This window comes from Coenobita brevimanus, chromosome 15 (genome assembly GCF_032717465.1).
Source record: "Coenobita brevimanus isolate Jiangsu-jjx chromosome 15, ASM3271746v2, whole genome shotgun sequence".
Taxonomy (NCBI): Eukaryota; Metazoa; Arthropoda; class Malacostraca; order Decapoda; family Coenobitidae; genus Coenobita; species Coenobita brevimanus.
The window spans coordinates 18,481,562-18,503,821 of NC_136968.1; the positions used below are offsets into that span (position 1 = coordinate 18,481,562).

Genomic DNA, 22,260 nt, shown 5'->3' on the forward strand with positions numbered 1-22,260 from the left:
TATACATTTCAGCAAAATTTACCACCATTTCTCCTTTTTCATTCCTTTCTCCCACTCCAAATTTTCCCATACGTGCTTCTCCATTTTTTGATTTCCCAACTTTTGCATTGAAGTCTACCATGAGTATAGTATATGTGATCATTTCTTCTCCCATAATCTGGGGGATGTCGTCATAGAGTGTTTCTGTTTCTTCATCTCAGCTTTGAGAAGTTGGTGCATATACTTGTATTACTTTTAGGGTATATTTTTGGCATATTCTAATTACAACCAAAACTGATGTGTCAGATACACTGCTGAGTACAACAATGTTGTCTGCATATATATATATGATTCTATTAGTTGCACACGGTAGCCGAAATTCATGTCCTGCTGTAAGAGCTCGGTTTTGTAAGACAATATTTAACCCTATAAATATTTCCTCAGTATACTCTGAGGAAATAATTCATAACTCTGCTAAACCGTCTTGCAACCAGGCAACTGTGTGACACAGGAATTTTCTTGCAGCTTGACTCACTCTTCCGCCTCTAAAGCAGTAGCTCATAAGGTGTGTCCAGTGATACTCAGTTGTCACTCTGAGCCTCGTTGTCATGCATTGGCTACTTATTCACGTGAATTAGTGTCATTAATTGGTGCCTCATGCATCAACTACATAGTGTACAGATACAAGTTATTTAATCAATATTTATATGTATTTATTTTGCAGAATGGCATCGTATATTTGTCATCAAATTTTGTTTTCTCAAAGACTGAAATAATGGTGACTATGTTATGTAAAGCAACAGCTACCTCCGTTATAGAAGTACGACTGGTCATCCCTAAGTCACGTCTACCTTATATAAGACAGGTTCTTCAGTGTTTTTTCTACCATCTGAAGGTAAGAACATCAACCCCTGCAGAAACAGGAGCGCATCAGTATGGTGGTGAGGGGGAAAATAGACATCTGGAAAATGGCTTAAATCCCCACGCAAGAGGAGCGGAACATCAAGAGAACCAAATATAGATAACCAATCACGTGGGACAAGTTGAAGGGATATACCAGGAAGAAGCAGCTACAGGAGTAGAAAGGGGAGTTCACAAAAAATCACGATAATCTGCACAACATCAAGCATCTTGATGCGCAAAAACTGATTCAGGTGAAGGAAGACCTGATATTCCTGAAGGATCAAGAAGGATAACTTACGTTTCACATGAGACAGCCTGCCAAAGCCCTAGCCAAGAGGGAAATGAAGCAGATGTATGAAAAACAGCAAATGAAAATGCGAGAGAAAAAAGCATGGAAGCAGACGCGGGAAGAACTAGAAACTGTTCACTTGGAGCCAGCAAGCAGCCCTGATGACGAGGGCCGCATTTCATGTCAAAAGAAGCTTCGAGTCGAAATGGATGCAAATGTTATAGTTCCTGCCATGTCAACTGTTAGTTCACATCCGTCACATGGGAACAAAGCTGGAAACTTACTTTCCTGCTGTCATGCAGCTGACTTTGACAGAACCAATGCAAGTGACCGACAGGCCGTTCACACTGTGGCAGCTACTGCAGCAGATCTTGAAATGAACACACGGGAGGTGCCCATAAGAAAGTCCTCAAAGAGGACAACCCACAGATGATATCGTGGAAAACATACTGGTTTTACAAAGCATGGGGGTCGAAGCCTCTGGAACTAAAACTGGAACTGTAGCCCGTTGGGATCATAAGCTACTTCTATCTCTGACAGGAAGCAAATCTGTTGAACGGCTGTTATACTGATCTCGGGAAACGTATCTTCATTAGGAGAAAAGTCCAACTGTTGGGCATTCCACAACTATCATTTGGAACAGGAATGGCACAAGGTAATACTGTAGTGGATAGTGGAACATCATCAGCCGATTTGTTGCCATGTGCTTCGATACAGTTGGCGACGCCAGCGGTCATGCTCATGAAGCTTGTAAACAGAGCGAAGAGCATTTGGGAAGAAAACTCCTCCTCTTTCCTTGTAGACACCATATCTTGGAGATTATTCTCAAAAAGGACTTCAAAACAGTTCACTGGTTGTCAAGCAGTTCAGATGTGCTCTTGTTCCAACGGTTTAAGAAAAAGATGCAACAAATCAACCAGCTCGCTTTCCAGAAGGAAAACGCAAGCAGTCATATCTGTGGAGTGTTGAAGAAAGAACTCTAAGTGGATGTAAAACATTCTCGATTACTCCATGGAAGCTCTCAGACAGACTCAGCCAATGGCTGACTGCCTTTGACAAACGGAGCTCCGTGTGATTTTCTTGAGTGGGGCTGAGGAATTCGTATTCGACAGCCCGGCCATGCATACCATGCTCGCTGGATGTCTAAAACATTATACTGCAACTGCATATTCATGTTGCCATACGACTTCCAGCTACTGGATTCTAGAGTCGTCTCCAGAGTTCCAAGCAAATGGAATGGCGATCCATACTTTGCTGCTGTCGAAGGAAATTAGACATTATATACATATATATATATATATATATATATATATATATATATATATATATCATCAGCCGTTTGAGTATCCGCTGCAGGACCGGCCTATCCCGACTGAAGTCAGAACGATACAGTCAATGTATCTCCACCAAGTGGCTTAGGCTGTCTAGTAGAGATTGTATGTAGGGTGTGAAGTGCTTGTAAGTATAATTGTAGTGTTGGAGTGGCTTTGGATGTGTGTGTAGTCTGTGAACCAAGTGTAGTCAGCCCACGCAAGCCGACCGGGTGCAAGCATACTTTATAGTATGCGACACTGGTTCAACCATAGCACCTCTGGTGTCCGCCAATGCAGTATGTGGCCGGGTGAACACTCCCAAAGTTTATTACCCTGGTGGGGTGCGAGCCCTGGCTCACCCGTGTACGAAAACAAACACTTTACCACTGTACCACAGAGGCTCAATATATATATATATATATATATATATATATATATATATATATATATATATATATATATATATATATATATATATATATATATATTCTGTCTATCTATTGTGAGATGCCTCAATCCCGTTTGGGGTGGCCACAAACAAATCGCCTCCACGTTGTCCTGTCCCCTGCCATTTCACTGCCCTGCTCCCAACTCACACCCCCCTCTCTCATATACCTCTCCACCCCATCCCTCCATCTCATCCTCGGCCTCCCCCTCCCTCTTCCCCCCTCCACCTCACTCACATACACTCTCTTCGTCAGTCTTTCACCCTCCATCCTCTCCACATGGCCAAACCACCTCAGTGTGTTCCTCATAACACTTCCTGTCACATCCACATCCACACCACAACGCTCCTTTATATCCTCATTCGTCAGCATGTCTCTCCATGTGACTCCACAGGCTCCTCTTAAATAACTCATTTCCACTGCTCTCACTCTTGACTTGTGTCCTTCCAACAATGTCCAAGCTTCACTTCCATAAGTTAGAGTTGGTATCACAATACTGTCATGTAGTAACTTTTTCACTTCCATGCTCACTTCCCTGTTTCTTATCACTGCTTCCAAAGAACCAGCAACCTTTCTTCTCTGCTGTACCCTTTCAAGCACTTCACCCTCCAAACCTCCATCCTTACTCATCACACTACCCAAGTACTTAAACGTACTCACATTTTCCAATTCCTCACCATCCAACCTCGCTGTACATTCACTGACTTCACCTCTCTCAAAGACCATCACTTTACCCTTCCCTACATTCACCTTTAGATTCCGTTTCTTGCACACTCTCCCAAACTCATCCACCAAGCCTTGCAGCTCCCCTTCGTCTTCACTCAAGAACACAGTATCATCTGCAAACAACAGTTTGGAAACAGGGAGATTCCAAACACTATCCTCTCTCACCAGGGCCACTCCAACATCCACTACCCTACCTTGTACCTCTTTTATTACCCCATCCATGAACAGATTGAACAACCATGGAGACATTACACATCCCTGTTTCAACCCAACCTCCAAAGAGAAAAATTCACTTAGTTCACCATCCACACGCACTGCAGCCTTAGCACCATCATACATACTCTTCACAGCATTCAACAACTTTCCGTCTACTCCATATATTCTTAATACTTTCCATAATCTTTGTCTATAAACCCTGTCATATGCTTTCTCCAAATCCATGAAAGCCGTATACAACTTCTTTCCCATCTCTAGAAACTTTTCCACTAAAGATCTAAGAATGAATTTCTGATTAAAATGCCCGCCGCAGGACCTCCCACCTCACCACCCCCCACACCACCACCGAGCCGCCACCCCACCACCACCCCGGGAGGACACATCGGTGAGGTTAGTGACCCCGGGCAAGAGGGTCATCGGGGCATCCCGACCCTGAGCCCCTATTCCCCACAAGTGCCCCAACCCCAGGCGTTCAGGCAAACTGAACTACTGTGCGGGCGGGGTAGTGACCGTCAGACCAGGGGTGGGACTGAAAAGAGGTCAGTCCCAAGTAACACCGTCTTGACAGTCTTGCTACACCCTCTAGGGCAGGAAGAGGTCCAAGGGCAGGAAGAGGCCCAAAGCTATGGCCTTAAAAGAGAAATAGACACAGGCTACGGCCTGACAAAGTGTGTAAAGGGGAAGGTGACCCCAGGCTCCGGCCTTAACACGCTGAGGAGAGAGAGTTGCCTGTGTGCATCCCTCTCCAGTTGTACTTTGGCTACGGCCAGAATACGGTCCAGGGTAGAGAGATCCTGCTACCGTACGTGTAGCGCTACCCAATTACGGAAGCGGCGACTCGGGGCTGGCCTCTCGCCGGAGCAGACGGGTGATCCCGTTTCTCCGTTAGTCGTTCCCCGTACGGGCAGACACTCAGCTACGGCTGGGGCACGTACCAGGGTGGAGAATTCCCTGACGGTAGGATCTGTCCGTATTGGAGAGAGTGTGCCCCTTGGGCCCATCACTCCGGCTTGTCCCCTACTGCGGGAGGAACACCACGTTGATGGCCTCTTGCCTCGGCGAAAGGGCGACCCCGATCACCCTACTGGTGTCCCTCGCACGCCGGGCAAGTTCACGGCACCAGCCAAAGTCCACACTAGGGGATGTAGAGCCCCACCTCAGCCCAATGAACACACTCAGGGAACCACGAAGAGTGTGAGTCTCCCTCAAGCCTCTTTCCCTCCGGGGAGACCTTCGTCGCCATCCAGGCTTCTTGGCCTAGCGGAGGCGTTAGAGTGGTGGCAAGGCCCGATTGCGGAGTTACCGCCCACACCCGGACGCTCCTTAGCACTGTTGGAGCCCTACAGGAGACGCTGCCGCAGCCCAGCACTGACAGCGCCTCTCCCCCTGAGCACCTGCAGCCCCCGGACGCCCAGGCCTTCCACCACGGTTCCCGACAACGGCGACCTAGGCTCCCTCACGCCCCGGCAGCAGAGGAAGCAGGCCCGAATCCTCCGACTGTTCGGTCCTAGTCCCGAGGGCCCCCGATCAGGTCGAGGCCCCCAGACTTCAGGGCCTCCCTGCACCCCACCAGCACGGTCCTAGGAAGGAGCCGCCCCTCAGGTCGAGGCCCTAAACAAGGGAGCCTCCCTGACAGTAAGTACCAGTGACTCAACTACCCAAGAAACAAGGGTAGAACAGTGGCAGTGACAGTGACCCCTAATACAGTGACAGTGATCCAATGCACAGTGGCAGTGTCTAATAAAAGTTATATTAAACAGTAGTATCATAGTAAGTCGTGCGTAAACGTTAAACAGTTCAGTTCCCCCTCTCAGGAAGGAAGCGGGGAGTTTTCTGTGGAATTGAAGGTAGGTGCGTGAGTGAGCCGAAAGGCAAGTGAAGTGCTCCCCTGCGACTAGGTGACCGTGCCGGATGTCGCCATACGCACCCTACCTCTATTATAGTAACATCTCCCCCACAGACTCCCGATCACAGTGAATACAAGTGAAACTCCCCCGTTTATTATTATCCACCAGTGACACGACAACTACTCTCAATTGACAATCGCAGTGAAGTGATACCTCTTCTAAGTAACAGTAACACATATCCCTGACTGCCCTGTGCCTTGTGTAAAAGTATATTGGATCCAGTTATAAGTGTATTATTGTATCTCTGTTTTATTGTGTGTCAAATATTGTGTATGTAGCACTGTAAGGGATAGAATTTAAGCAATAGATGTGATTCGGTGTAGTGTCTCTTTTTATGCCCTGTTCCTTTGTTAGTGCATTACATCCGGTCTAGCCAAAGGACCCCGTTCCAGTGCTCGTGGTTTTACGACGAGAAGTCGCCTTAAAAACACAGCATTACACTGATCTACACAACCTCTTCCCTTCCTAAAGCCTCCCTGTTCTTCTCCAACTAATTCCTCTGTTCTTTCTCTAACTATGTCAATAAGTATCCTACCATACACTTTTCCTATTATACTAAGAAGACAAATGCCCCTATGATTACCACACACTTCTTTTTCGCCTTTTCCTTTGTACAAGGGAATAATTATACCTGACTCCTAATCCTCCGGGACTCTACCTTCCTCCCAGGCCAATCTGCACATCTTCCACATCCATTCTACTACTATCTCTCCCCCATGCTTCAGCATTTCACCACACACTCCATCAATTCCTGGGGCTTTCCCCATTTTGACTTTCTTCATTGCTTCCACAACTTCTATCCTACTGATTTCTTCCTGTCTTCTCACCTCCCTCCTTCTCCCAGCCATTCCCCAGCCACTTATACTCGCATTACTTCCATCCTGTATGTTCAACAATTCCTTAAAGTGTTCTCTCAATCTGCTCACTTTTTCTCCCATCTCCACTAGTAATCTACCATTTTTATCTTTCACTCCCCTGCTAACCTCACTTCCACCCAGTCTTACTCTCTTCACCTCTTTCCAGAACATCTTATAGTCCCTCCACTTTACACTCAAATTCCTTCCAAATTCCTCATCCACTCTCTTCTTACTCTCTCTTACTAATCTTTTCACCTCTCTCTTTCTTTCTACATATAACTCTCTCTTCCGCCTCTCGACTTCTTCGACGCCCCTATTTCTAATCCTTTCATTATATGCTTTCTTCTTTTGTGCCACAGCCTGTCTCACCTCTTCAGTCCACCACGCTGTTCCTTGCACCCCCTCCGTCTTCTCTTCCTCCCACACACCACATCACATGCTACACATATTTCTTCTGTAAATATCCTGCACACACCTTCCACGTCCCCCATCTGCTCCAATTCATATTTGCCCAGTCGTTCCTCCACTTCTTTCTTATACTCTGCCTTTTTCTCATCCTCTTGTAACCTTTCCACTCTCCTCGCAACTACTCCTTCCTCTCGTCTTTCCCTTCTTCTATTCCTCCATCTTACTTGTATCCTAATTCTGGCCACCACCATGTAGTGGTCAGAAAGTCCACTCCCCCAACCTCTATAAGCTTTTGCATCCATTACACATCTTCGCATCCTTTCATTCACACACACATAATCAATCATTGCCTTCCTTTCCTTCAGTTCACCACCCACCTTTCTCATCACTCGCCATGTATACTTGTGGATCGTTTTATGCCTGAAGAGGGTATTGGCTATCACCAACCCCCTCCCAGCACAAATGTCCAGTAACGCACTGCCATTCTCATCTATCGCATCAGGCACACCCCACTCACCAACTATTCCATCCACCTTCACATTCCCTACTTTACCATTCATATTACCGATCAAAAACACTCTCTCATTCCTTCCAAATTTTTCCATGCACACTTCCACATTTGTCCAGAACTCTTCTCTCACTCTGCGAGCACAGTCTTGCGTTGGTGCATACACACACACAATCGCCCACATTTGTATTCCAACTTTCAACTTTACCCACACAATCCTTGACCCAACTGATCCATACTGTCTTATGCTCTTCTTCCATCTTTTACTCACAACTATACATACTCCTTCCTTTGCCCTCTCATTCCCACCTACTCCTGCACATAAACCCCATCCATACTCCCATTCTCTCACACTTTCTCCTCTCCATTTTGTTTCAGTTATTCCACATACATCCACTTTTGCACCCTCAAGCATCTGGACAAACTCTCTCTCTTTCACCTCATCATTCGCTCCTCTTACATTCCACGTAGCCATTACCAAGTCATTTGTCTGCTCCTGGGTCGTCATCGTTTGGTCAGTCCTTGTCCGAGGCTTCTTGTTTGTTTTTTTAGTTAGTTGTTTTCCAGGGAGGGGCACTAACCCTCTGCCAACCCTTTTAGTCGCCTTTTACGACAAGAAGGGATACTGGGGGAGTATTCTTGAAACCCCCCCCCGAATATATATATATATATATATATATATATATGTGTGTGTGTGTGTGTGTGTGTGTGTGTGCGTGTGTGTGTGTGTGTGTGTGTGTGTGTGTGTGTGTGCGAATATATAACTATATAAATATCTCTACCTATTGCTAGATGCCTTAATCCCATAAGGGGAGGCCAGAAACAAATCGCCTCCATGTCGCCCGGTCTCCCTCCATTTCACTGCCCTGCTCCCAGATCGCACCTCCCAGTCTCGTATACCTCTCCACTCCATCTCTCCATCTCATATGTATATAAATGTAGGCCTACATATACATGAGTATATAAATAGCTAGAGGGGCACTCAGTGGAGCGCATTTCTCAGGCAAGCGCAACGTAATTTCCAAGCCACTCTTCATAATGGGTTAGGTCATCTCATCGTTGGTTAAGGTTTCGCAAAAAGTGTTTTCCGGATCCAGAGTCTGTAATACGATCCGGATCGGTCCCAAAATTTAATCGATTGTTCTCTGGGACATGGGCTATCCACCCACAAAATTTGGTCCAAAGCACTCTTTTACTGTTCGAGTAATCCTGCTAATGGACAAATTGGCAAACAAATAAACAGGGGTGAAACAATTAACTCTAAGCCCTTGGCCACCCCGTTTGGGATACATGGCGTCTGGCAATGAATGAATGAATATGTACTCTTCCTGTCGGAGTGAAATCAATAAATATATATCTACACACACACACAGGCACACACTAATAAATATGTGTGTGTATATATATATATATATATATATATATATATATATATATATATATATATATATATATATATATATATAGATAGATAGATATAGATATATATATAAAATCATCATCATCATCATCAGCCATAACTAGTCCACTGCTGAAGAAAGGCCTCCCCCAACCTTTTCCACGAATTCCCTGACTGAGCCAATCTTTGCCAAGTTTTCTTTGCAAATTTCTCTATCTCATCTCTCCATCTCCTGTCTGGCCTTTTTCTGCTATGCTTACATTCTCTTGGTGTCCAGTCCGTCAGCCTCTTACTCTATCGGTTATCCCTTACTCTTCCTATATGGCCTGCCCACCTCCATTTCTGTTCTTTTATAACATCTATAATATCTTGCACTTTAGTCTGCTCTCTCACCCAAGTTCATCTTTTCCTGTCTGTTAAAGATATTCCCAACATTGACCTTTCCATTGCTCTCTGAGAACGGATTAATTTATTTTCCATTGATTTTGTCAGTTTCCAGGTCTCACAACGATACGTCATAGCTGGAATTATACATTCGTTTACCGAAAGCTTTCCATCCAATTATAATGCGTCTTTTTATTTCGCTATCATGATCTTTCGTTAATTTTAGTATTTGTCCCAAGTAGTTGTACTTCTTAACTTCTTCAAGAATTTCATCGCTTGTTCTGATGATGCTCTTTGGTGTTTGTGGATTAAACATTACTTTAGTTTTACTTCGGTTCATCTTCAGTCCTACTTTCAGACTTTCTCTGTTCTGGTCATTTAACATTTCTTGCAATGCCTCCGCTGTTTCTGAGATTAGGACAATGTTATCTGCAAATTTTAAATGGTTTAGCCTTTCTCCATCAATGTTCCTTCCTTTGTTTTCCCAGTCTCTCTCTCTCTCTCTCTCTCTCCCTCTCTCTCATATATATATATCCCTCTCTCTATATATATATATATATATATATATATATATATAGATATATAGATATATATATATTGTTACATAGCCTATGATTTCATCATCCTTTGTATAATTCTAAAGTACAGTATGCTGCAAGTTTGAACACGCTTCGCCTCGTGGCTTCCATAGTGACCAGGCTTGTGTGTTCTACCTCACTCCCCCCTTCTTCCCCTTATAGTAGTGTAAGTCGTTCTTTCTGTCGTTCAGAGCAGGATTGTCAACTCTTTGTCACATATGGCTTCTTTTGCATGTTCTTCTTACAAGTTGTATCAAGCTCTGCCGGCCCCTATATAATGAGCTCAGTCTCTGCATTAATTGCCACTTAGATCTACTCCTCATTTTGTTCACATCTCTGTTCTCCCCTGTATAGTGTATTATTATTGTGAGTGCTGAGGAAGTCTCCAGCCATCTAGCTGCTGTATAATTTGAGTATAAGTGTTATTACCATTTTTCTTGTACTGTATAGCCCGAGGCGTTAATTCGTAGGCCTGGTAAGGTTTTTGTGATTCATGTAAAGTTTTTAATGTCAGCCAGTGTTAGTAATATTTTATATCTGTAATAATAATATATCTTGGTTTAACTGAGCATTATTCGGTTCTCTCATCAGGGCTGACTTAGATAAATTTGCTCTTGCTTAATTTGTGTTAATAGAGGCTATTGCAGTTAACCATATATGTAACCTGTTTTGCCATTACATTATCCTTATGAGTCCTGAATGTTTAGTTGTTAGTTTGAGCATTAAACTTTAACTTGTAATTTTACCTTAGTCTTTTGTTTTGAACCTGGAACTTTGCGGGACAGTAGTGATTTTAATATTCTAACTTGAAGTGTTCATTATCTCTCTCTGTTCCGTAACATAGATTTGGCAACCTCTTATCAGGATATTCAGGATATTATCATAAGGATATTGCTTGATATTTTGTGACTGATTTATTCATGACATCTACTATTGCTACTCTTGATGAAGCCAAAGATTTTTTGTCAAATGTGCAAACAGTGTGTGATGTAGAAAACAGAACAAAGAATGAACTTAAGCTTGTTGCTCAACAATTGGGAATTGCTGTTCGCTCTCATCATTCTAAAGATCAAATTGTTCACATGATTAATAAAAGCTTGTTTAATGTAACTCCTCCAGATGAGAGAAAACACAGATTGAAATAGCTAAGTTACAGCTAGCGCTGCAGGAGGCTTGTGCTAAGGAGGCTGAGTTTCAGGTTCGTGCTAAGGATGCTGAGTTTCAGGCAAATGCTAAGGAGGCTGATTCTCAGGCTCGTATTCAGGAGGCACAGGCACAGGCTCAGGCACAAATTGAACTTGCTAGGATTCAGGCAGACCATAAGTATCGCATGAAACAAGGTGGAACTGGATCATGTAGCTCTGATGATTTTGATGTGGCTAAAAATGTTAAACTTGTCCCTCCTTTTAATGAATCTGATTTAACAAAGTATTTTCAGTTGTTTGAGAGGGTAGCTACAGGTTTTAATTGGCCCAAAAAGTATTGGCCAGTACTCCTTCACAGTGTTCTCACCGGTAAAGCTCAAGTAACTTATGCATCTTTGCCTCAGGATCAATCTGATAATTATGACGTAGTTAAGAGCTTGATTCTTAAGGCCTATGAGCTTGTTCCTGAAGCCTATAGAGTAAAATTTAGAACAACTTATAAGCAAGATAAGCAATCCCATGCTGAGTATGCAAAAATCAAAGAAGATCTGTTAGAGCAGTGGTTAAATTCTAAGAATGTAAATTCTGATTTTGATAAATTTAAGCAGATGATTTTGCTGGAGGACTTCAAAAGGTGTATTAATAAAGATGTAAGCCTATATCTTGATGAGAAAAGAATAGATAATCTGTCTGATGGTGCAGTTTTAGCTGATGAATATGTTCTCACTCACAAGAGATATTCTAAAGAAAAAAGGAAAGCTGAGAGTAAGTACGTTGCCTCTACTCAGAGTACAGGTAACAGGAAAGAGAATAAAGATGTTTCTCAGGAAGTAAATACCAGCTCCACCTCTAGATTTCAGAAAAGTAAATGTACTTATTGTAGTAAGCTTGGTCGTACTACGGAGAAATGTTTCAGGAGACAGCGTGATGTGAACAAAAAGGAGTCTTTAAATATTCAGTCAATTGGTCTAGTGTCCACCCTTGAGAGTTCCCAGAATTCTTTGACCGAGTTAACTGAACCTGCTTTGAGGGGTAAATTAAATTCTCATGATGAAGCTCCTCTTTTGAGCAGTAACGTGGGTGACACTCTCAAGAGTTCATGTGTTAATTTCCTGTCTGATGGTTTTGTCAGTCCTCTGCACAATAATGACAGGAAATCAGTTAAAATATATCGTGATACAGGTGCTTGCCAATCACTTATGCTGACCGGTGTTCTAGGCTCTAATATTAATTCCTCTGATGAAACTAATCTTACAAGGTGTAGGGAATAATTACTTCTCTGTCCATCTGTGCAGAGTGAATTTAGAGTCTGGTTTTGTTAATGGTTCCGTTATGGTTGGGTTGGTTGAGACACTCCCAATGTCAGGTGTAACTTTCTTACTTGGAAATGATATTGGTGGAAGTCAAGTGTGTCCAGCTCCTCAGTTGTCTAGTGAACCAGTGACTGCGACCCAGGATTGTGATGTCCCTGATGTGTTCTCTGCATGTGCTGTCACTAGGGCTAAGTCTAAAGTTACTGGTGACTTAGAGGATAATGATGATGATGTTATCCTAGCTGACACTTTTCTTGCTAATTTGGACCACTCACCAGATGAGGCAGTACCCCGTAGTGTTGATAATTTGTCTCGTCAAGAGTTGGTTGAGTTCCAGGTTGCTGACCCTGAGTTGAAAGGTCTAGCTAACTCTGCTTACAGTGAAGAAGAGTCAGCTAGTGCTTCTACTTGTTATTATATAAAGTCAGGAGTACTTATGAGAAAGTGGAGACCCCCAGCAGCATCAGCCGACTGTGAATGGGAGGTTGTACATCAAGTTGTCATCCCTCGTGTTTGTAGGCAGGATATCATTAGAGTGGCTCATGATTCCAGTTTGGCAGGACACCTTGGAGTGAGGAAGACTGTGGCACGCATTTTGAAACACTTCTACTGGCCAGGTATCTTCAGAGATATTTCCTGGTATTGTAAGTCTTGTCACACCTGTCAAGTTGTTGGGGAGTGTAATCAGACCGAAAAGGTTGCACCTCTAGTTCCCATTCCTCCTTTTGAGGCGCCATTCACCCGTGTGTTGGTGGATATTGTGGGCCCTCTTCCTAAGACTTCTTCAGGATTTTCTTATATGTTGACCCTGATTGATATGGCTACTCGTTATCCTGAAGCCGTTCCACTTAGAAATATCTCAGCAAAGAACGTGGTTAGGGAAATGCTAGGGTTCTTCACCAAGTTTGGTCTGCCCAAGGAGGTAAAGTCAGACCGGGGAAGTAATTTCATGTCAAATGTTTTCAAGCAGTCTCTGAAAGAGTTGGGCATCACCCAGATCACGTCTTCAGCTTACCATCCCCAGACCCAAGGAGCGTTGGAGAGATATCATCAAACACTCAAATCGATGCTCAAGAAATACTGTTTGGAACATCAGAAAGACTGGGATAAAGGTCTTCCATTCGCTGTATTTGCCGCAAGAGAATCTCCAAATGAATCACTGGGCTTCTCACCCTTTGAACTACTGTTTGGCCATGAAGTAAGAGGACCCCTTAAGCTACTCAAGGAATGCTGGCTGTCTGAGGAAGATGACGTCAACCTGCTGGAGTATGTGATGAAGTTCAAAGAACGGCTGTCCACTGCTTTACAGCTGGCGAGAGAGAATTTAGGAGCTGCTCAGGAGAAGATGAAGACTTGATATGATAAGAAGTCCAGGTTACGCCACTTTCAGCCAGGAGATTAGGTTTTGATTCTGCTAGTGGTGCATGGGCAACCTCTTCAAGCCAAGTTTAGTGGTCTTTATTTCGTGGAGAAGAAACTCAGTGATGTCAACTATGTCATCGCCACACCAGATCATAGAAAGAACAAGCAACTTTGTCACATCAACATGCTAAAGTTATATCACAGGCGGGACGAAAATAACCCAGTCTGCACTGTAGCTGTTCCACCCAAGTCTGCAAGTGAAGTTCTCCCATGCAGTATGAGCCTGAGTGATAGTTTGGGGAAGAATCCTGATATCATGAATGATCTCCAGACTAAGCTTTCTCATCTAGCTCCCGAGGAAAGGCAGGAGTTTTCGGCATTACTGCAGGAGTACCCGCAAGTGTTCCGTGCCACTCCAGGAAGAACCACTGTGTTGATGCATGATGTTGATGTTGGAGACGCAAAGCCATTTAAACTGCCTCCTTACCGTGTGAACCCAGTGAAAGTTCCTCTCATCCAGAAGGAGCTTGGCTACCTGTTGGACCACAAGATGATTGACCCTGTCAGAGCGAGTGGAGTTCTCCTGTCACTCTAGTCCCTAAGCCAGGTGGGTCACAGCGGCTTTGCATCGACTACAGACGTGTTAATCAGATAACACAGACACTTACCCTCTCCCTCGCGTGAAAGATTGCATAGACAAGATCGGAAAGGCTAGGTACATAAGTAAGTTTGATTTGTTAAAGGGATAATGGCAAGTACCTATGACTGAACGTGCTAGGGAGATCTCATGATTTGTAATACTAGGAAAGACTTTTGCATGTTCTGTAATGCCATATGGTATGAAGAATGCACCAGCCACTTTTCAGAAGCTCATGAATGTTGTAACAGAGGGTTTGGCAGGGTGTGTTGTTTATATTGATGATGTATTAATCTTCAGTGACAACTGGAAAGATCATCTATGCCATGTCAGTAAATTTCTCGAGCGTTTGGTTCAGGCTAATCTTGTAGCTAATTTATCAAAGTGTGAGTTTGGTCAAGCTAAAGTTCAGTACCTTGGGTACGTAATTGGTGATGGACACGTTGCACCACCAGGAGCTAAGGTTCAGATTATAAGTGATCTTCCCAGACCTAAAAGTAGGAAAGAGCTACAAAGATTTTTGGGAATGGTAGGTTATTACAGGAGATTTGTTCTTAACTTTTCAATTCTTGTATCACCACTTACAGACCTACTGAAAAAGGGAGTGAAATTTGTCTGGACCGATAACTGTGAATCCTCTTTAAGTAAACTTAAAGCTATCCTGTTAAGTCAGCCAGTGCTCGCTACTCCATATTTTGCTAAGCCTTTTAAGATGGCTGTTGATGCAAGTGATACAGGATCTGGGGCTGTTTTGCTGCAACAGGATGATCAGGGTATTGAACACCCTTTATCTTATAACAGTAAGAAGTTCACTCCACCTCAAAAGAACCACTCAGCTATTGAGAAAGAGCCTTTGGCCTTGATTTTGGGTTTACAGCATTTTTCATTTTATTTGTGTTCTGGTTTTGACCCCATAGTCATTTCTACCGATCATAACCCACTGAAATTCCTTAGCAAGTTTGAAGATAAAAATCAGAGACTGACAAGATGGAGTCTACTTCTTCAGGAGTATTCATTAGACATACAACATGTCAAGGGGAAAGAAAATGTTATTGCAGACTGTTTATCTAGACTTTAGACAGATTGTTTTAGAGTAATAAGAAATTTCCTTTGTAAATTTCTTTTTCTTTGTGGGGAGGTGTTACATAGCCTATGATTTCATCATCCTTTGTATAATTCTAACATACAGTATGCTGCATGTTTGATCACGATTCGCCTCGTGGCTTCCATAGTGACCAGGCTTGCGTGTTCTACCTCACTCCCCCCTTCTTCCCCTTATGGTAGAGTAAGTCGTTCCTTCTGTTGTTCAGAGCAGGATTGTCAACTCTTTGTCCCATATGGCTTCATTTGCGCGTCCTTCTTACAAGCATTATCAAGCTCTGCCGGCCCCTATATAATGAGCTCAGTCTTTGCATTAATTGCCACTTAGATCTACTCCTCATTTTGTTCACATCTCTGTCCTCCCCTGTATAGTGTATTATTATTGTGATTGCTGAGGAAGTCTCCAGCCATCTAGCTGCTGTATAATTTGAGTATAAGTGTTATTACTATTTTTCTTGTACTGGATAGCCTGAGGCATTAATTCGTAGGCCTGGTAAGGTTTTTGCGATTCATGTAAAGTTTTTAATGTCAGCCAGTTAGTAATATTTTTTATCTGTAATAATATTATATCTTGCTTTAACTGAGCATTATTCGGTTCTCTCATTTATCAGGGCTGACTTAGATAAATTTGCTCTTGCTTAATTCGTGTTAATAGAGGCTATTGCAGTTAACCATATATGTAACCTGTTTTGCCATTACGTTATTCTTATGAGTCCTGAATGTTTAGCTGTTAGTTTGAGCATTAAACTTTAACTTGTAATTTTACCTAAGTCTTTTGTTTTGAACCTGAAACTTTGCGGGACAGTAGTTATTTTAGTATTCTCACTTGAAGTGTTCATTATCTCTCTCTGTTCCGTAACAATATATATATATATATATTTGGGTTAAAACCTTTTTACTTTTTTTCCAAGTAAAAGGTAGCCTGTATCATAAATTGATGAACTTTTGTTTTAAAACAAAGAAAAAAGCTCTTATTCGTCTTAATAAAAAAAAAAAAAAAAAAAAGGTCACCCCCCCAAAAAAAAAAATGGTTTACCATATATTTCACGTTACCACACGCAAGTTTTATGACTATCTTTATATAGATATTTTATAAATTTATAGAGTTGCACAGGAGATTTTAGAACTGTTTAGACCTTTCTAGAAGAGTTTGTAACGTTCTCGTATGGTTTAACACTGTTTAGAACATTGTAGAATAATCTAAATGTTATAAAACGGCATGCAGTTTTCAGCATCTAACAGTTATCCTTGCAGCTTCCAGGTGAACAGTCAGCAAAATAATTACTTGATGTGTTACTATGATACACACACACACACACACACACACACACATTATATATATATATATATATATATATATATATATATATATATATATATATATATATATATATATATATATATCAGATAAGCATCATGTCGCACAAAAGAAGTGAAACTATCGTACAGAAGAACAAGGATGTCTGGACCAATAATTTGGTGCGGTTCCAGCAGTCACATAGAAGAAGAGAAATTGTGCCTTTAGAAGAATCTTCATTAGAAAAAAAAAATGCAGAATGCCAAACCAGATGCAAGTTGTTGGACGTTACCAATTTCTTGGAGCAAAAATCAATTTAAGAAACGAACGAATAGTCGACATTTCCAAAGAGGTTACCAAATTATTGGAGAATAAATTGAACTTTCCACATGTGCCAGATCAATCAATACAGGCAAAGCTTGACAAGGTGCTAAAATCTTAACGATGAATGTGTCAAGAGGGGAAAATGTGATGCCCTAAATAAACTTTTTGATATCACAAAAGTATATGCTCACTGGTTATCCACTGAAGATAAACAACTTTACCACCTACAAGTGCAAAGCAAAGGAGAAGTGGGGTACTCAATAGGTCAAGTTGCAGGTAAGGAAACCATTCACTCTTCACTAAGATGAAAACTGCCTGATGAACCTAAATTACCAACATCATCTTACGTCCTTTCATCAAGTGGTAGTTGCACTGAATCTGATGACAGCGAATATAAGGATGAAGATGAGACTAACCATCCACCAACCAGAAAACACAACAGAAGTAAAGTTACAGCTAACTTGGTGACAGTTGTTGGAGAATCGACAAATAAAGCTGCTAAAATATCCAAACAATTGTCACTTGACAGTATTGACATTCCAGCTCCAATTCAAACAGCAATTTACACGTCAATATACAAAGAGGCTGCTACGCTGACGGAGGAAAAGATTGATAAGTTACGGTTGGAAACATGGTCTTTACACTTCCATAGAAAGTGGATTGATGAAAATGAGTACCAGGTAGCACTACTTAAAAATGAAAGAACAGAAATAAAGTTGGATGCATTGTGTTTGGAAAATGGCAAGGCTGAAACTATTGCTGAAGGAATTGCAAAAATAATTGATGAATACAACTCATGGCATGCAATAAAAATGATCATTGCTGATGTAACTAGCGTTAACACTGGGAAAAAGAGTGGAGTTGTTGTCGTCGGATTAGAACAAATGTTCTCGGATAAACAAACCAGTTTATCGGTTGTCAGCATCACATTCTGGATAGGATTCTCCGTTTGGTGATGGACGAAGAACTTGGTGCTAACCTCAACTCTCCAAACATCGAATATCCATTTGTGTTTCGATTAATAAAGAATTATGAAACACTAAAGTCACAGTTTGTTAGTGGAACAGAAGAGATCCTCGATAAGTCAGGATGGAGAGATGACATGAAGTTTTTCTACCATTTAACACGAGTGTTTAAATTCTTTGAAGAAACACGGCATTTTCCTTTTATTAACTTTCACAAAACTCCAAATATCAGTATTTCATTGCCAGACGCCATGTATCCCACACGGGGTGGCCAAGGGCTTAGAGTTAATTGTTTTACAGGGAGGGGCACTAATCCTCCACCAACCCCACTTGACGTAGGGATGCCAACAGCATCTGGTGTTCCCAGGCGGTCACCCATCCAAGTACTAACCAGACCCAACGTTGCTTAACTTCGCTGATCGAACGGGAAGCGGTGTACTCAACGTGGTATGGCCGTTGGCATGCGAGGTGGAATTCAAGAGCAATTCTCGCTATCCTTGCATTCATTCTTATACCTACAACAATGAAGACTTTGGAGAAGATATTCAGATTCAGTTCGTACGAATGGGCAGAGTACTGGTTTACTAATCAAATGTACAATGAAAAATGACTTCAAGAACTTGTCAGAAATACTGTCAGTCTATCTATATACCTAGGCTGCTTCCCCCAAGGAAAGGGAGGTAGCCGAGACAGGACGACACACTCCCCATTTACTCATCCATTCAAACACATTCATTCACATCTTAGCCCCAAAGGGGAGAACGGACAGATCCTCACCGCACCACACTGCACAAGGTCAACTGCACAATGCAATCAGTGACATCCGCAGCAGGGCCCGACAGCAGAGCTGGTTTACCCCTGCCACATCATAACAGACTCATCCCCTTACCCGCACCTGACCTGAAATAGCTGATCAGACCAAATGCGGGAGAATATCCCCTCAGGGCTGCGTCATCACTTATTCATTCACAATTTCTCTCCACCCATTTCTGTCACGCACAGCCACTCTTCCTTGCTCAACAGACATCCCTCTCACATCCAGCGCTCTCTTCACACTGTCCATCCATCCTATTCGTGGTCTTCCTCTCAGCCTTACACCTCTCACATCAGATCTAGTTATCTTTTTCACCAATCGCTCATTATCCATTCTCTCCATATGCCCAAACCATTGCAACACCCTCTGCTCAACTCTACCAGCCATCTCCCGAACAACTCCAGTTCTCTTTCACAGTTCATCATTCTGCACTTGATCCATACGCGTCACTCCACACATACTCCTCAGACACCTCATCTTAATTACATTCAAACTTTTCCTCTCTGCTACACCCATATTCCATGTTTCAGCCCCATACAATGCAGTCGGTACCACAACACCCTCACACAGCCTTCTCTTTACATCCATTATAAGCGAATGACATCTAAACACTTTTTTCATTCCTCCCAGAACCTTTCCTACTTCATTTATTCTAAACTTCACTTCTGCATCTATTCTTCCATCCACAGCAACATGTGACCCTAGATATTTAAAACACTCAACCTCCTCAAGCAACTCGCCATTCAAAACTATGTTGATCCCCCTACCATCTACCAACCTCGTACACTTCATCACTTTACTCTTATTCTCATTTACTTTCAATTTCCTCCTTTCACACACCCTTCCAAACTCCTCTACCAACTGTCTCAATCTCTCCTCTGAATCAGCCACCAGTGCAATATCATCTGCAAACAGCAGCTGCTTCAGATTCCACTCTCCACCATCAACATTCACCAGACTCAGACCTCAACCTAAAACTCTTGCATTCACCTCCCTTACAACACCATCCATGTATATATTAAACAACCAAGGCGACATTACACATCCCTGTCGCAGCCCCACTCTCACGGGAAACCAATCACTCACAGCATTTCCCACTCTTACACACGCTCTACTATTTACATAAAAACTTTCCACCCCTTTTAATAACCTACCATCAAGTCCATACGATCTTAAAACAGTCCACAAAGCCTCCCTATCAGTTCTATCATACGCTTTCTCTAAATCCATAAATGCCCAAAACACATCCTTGCCTTTCGCTAAATACTTTTCACACACTTGTCTCACCGCAAACACCTGATCCACGCATCCCCTCCCTCTCCTAAAGCCACACTGCTCATCACCAATCACTCCCTCTGTACCCTCTCTAACTCTCATAATTAACACTCTACCATACACCTTACCTACAACACTCAACAGACTTATACCCCTAAAGCTAGTACATTCATACTTATCACCCTTGCCTTTATACAACATGACCACACAAGCACTTGCCCAGTCAACTGGCACCATACCTTTCACAAAGCACACATTCAACAATTTTACTAACAAGTCAACAATAGTCATTCCACCACCCTTCAGGCATTCTACAGCAAACCCATCCATACCTGCAGCTTTCTCTGTTTTCATCTCCTTTACTGCCTTCTCCACTTCCTCCTTCGTGATCAAAGAATCTTTCAACTCTCCCAACACATTTATTCCTTGCACCCTTGCATCCGCCACAAGCTCAGCCACCCTTTCCTCCTCTACATTTAACAATCTTTCAAAATACTCTGCCCATCTCTTCCTTACTGCATCCATCTCAATTAACATCCTTCCATCCTCTGCTTTTACTCGTTCTTCCTTCCCAGACTCTCCCTTTCACACCCTTTTCACCTCCTTCCAAAACATTTTCTTATTCTTTTGAAATTCTCTGTCAGCCGCCTACCTCACCTCTCATCTGCTGCCGCTTTAGCATCATGCGCAGCCCTTCTCGCCTTATTCCTTTTTTCTTATACCTCTCATATGACATCTCATCCTTCCTTTGCAGCCACACTTCATATGCACGTCTCTTCTCAGCCACAGCCGTACTTATTTCCTTGCACCACCATTCTCTTCCTTTTCTTACACCACCACCCACACGTCTCACACCACACACCTCTTCTGCATGCCCCACCACAGCATTCTTAAACAACTGCCATTCCTCCTCCACACTGCCATTTTCCCGATCTTTCCCTGCGTTTCACTCATCTTTCAATTTCTCCTGATACTCTATCTTTTTCTCTCTTTTATCCAACTCACTTACTTTCAAAACCTCCCTACCACACCTAACCCTCCCAGCTCTCACCCATCTCTTACCTACTCTTAACTTTCCCTCCACCAGGTAGTGGTCAGACATACCTCCACCCTCCCCTCTCAGAACTCTCACATCCAACAATCTTCCCATTACATTCCTAGACACAACCACATAGTCCATCAAAGCTCTACCATCAACCCTTCCACCCTTCTGTCTCACCCATGTATACTTATAAATATCTCAGAAATACTGAAACCTTAAAAAAAAAAAAAAAAAAAAAAAAGCACTAAACTCATTGCAGAATCACTGGAAGCAGGAGCCATCCTTACTCAAGATACCGAGAAGTAATCAGTGTGCTGAATGTTCAATCAAAGTGATGAAGAAACTTTAAGCTGCCTGCAGAAACAAAGCCAAACTGCAACTTAGATTTATTCTAGGTAATAAACAGTGATTTAAGTTCTGATGCATTTGTATAAGCCCTTTTTTTATTATTATTATACATTTAATATACACTTACAAAAATCGAATTTTTTATTCTTTTTTTTTTTTTTTACTAAGACAAATAAAGTCTTTTTTTCTTCGTTTAAGCAAAAGTTCATCGATTTGAGGTACAGGAATATAAGGTTGCAAAAAAGTTATCCATAATATATATATATATATATATATATATATATATATATATATATATATATATATATATATATATATATATATATATATGCCTTTTTTTATGCAAGGAAAAAGGAATCAATGGCCAGAAGCCTACAAAATTGTTCCCTCCATGAAAAGATATAAGCAAGGTAACAGAGAACCAAATTTAAGATCAGCTATTCTAGATGACTGGACACGCTGCATTTGAAAGACTGGAGGTCATAGACAGCAGGAAATACAGACAGAGTAAGGCAGCTGCAGAGCTGACTTGTTGCATACATGAAGGACTTGGAGCAATGGTTATCTTTTGCATTAAAGAGCTGAACAGAGAGAGGATAAATGTTTTAATGCTAGACAGATGCTATGTGCCCACTGCAGTGGTGGAGGGATGCATGCTGGATTAAGTTGGATATTGTTAAATATTGGAGGATACTACGGAAAATTTTGATGAGTTGAAAGATGT

General features: G+C 42.2%; 1 non-coding gene across 1 annotated transcript; it reads right to left on the bottom strand.

Annotated features, from left to right (window-relative positions):
* Positions 1 to 18,399: 18,399 nt before the first annotated feature.
* LOC145390804 (5S ribosomal RNA) lies at positions 18,400 to 18,518 on the bottom strand. The gene has a single exon (XR_013895718.1). It is a non-coding gene; the product is annotated as a 5S ribosomal RNA (ribosomal RNA).
* Between the last annotated feature and the right edge of the window lie 3,742 nt (positions 18,519 to 22,260).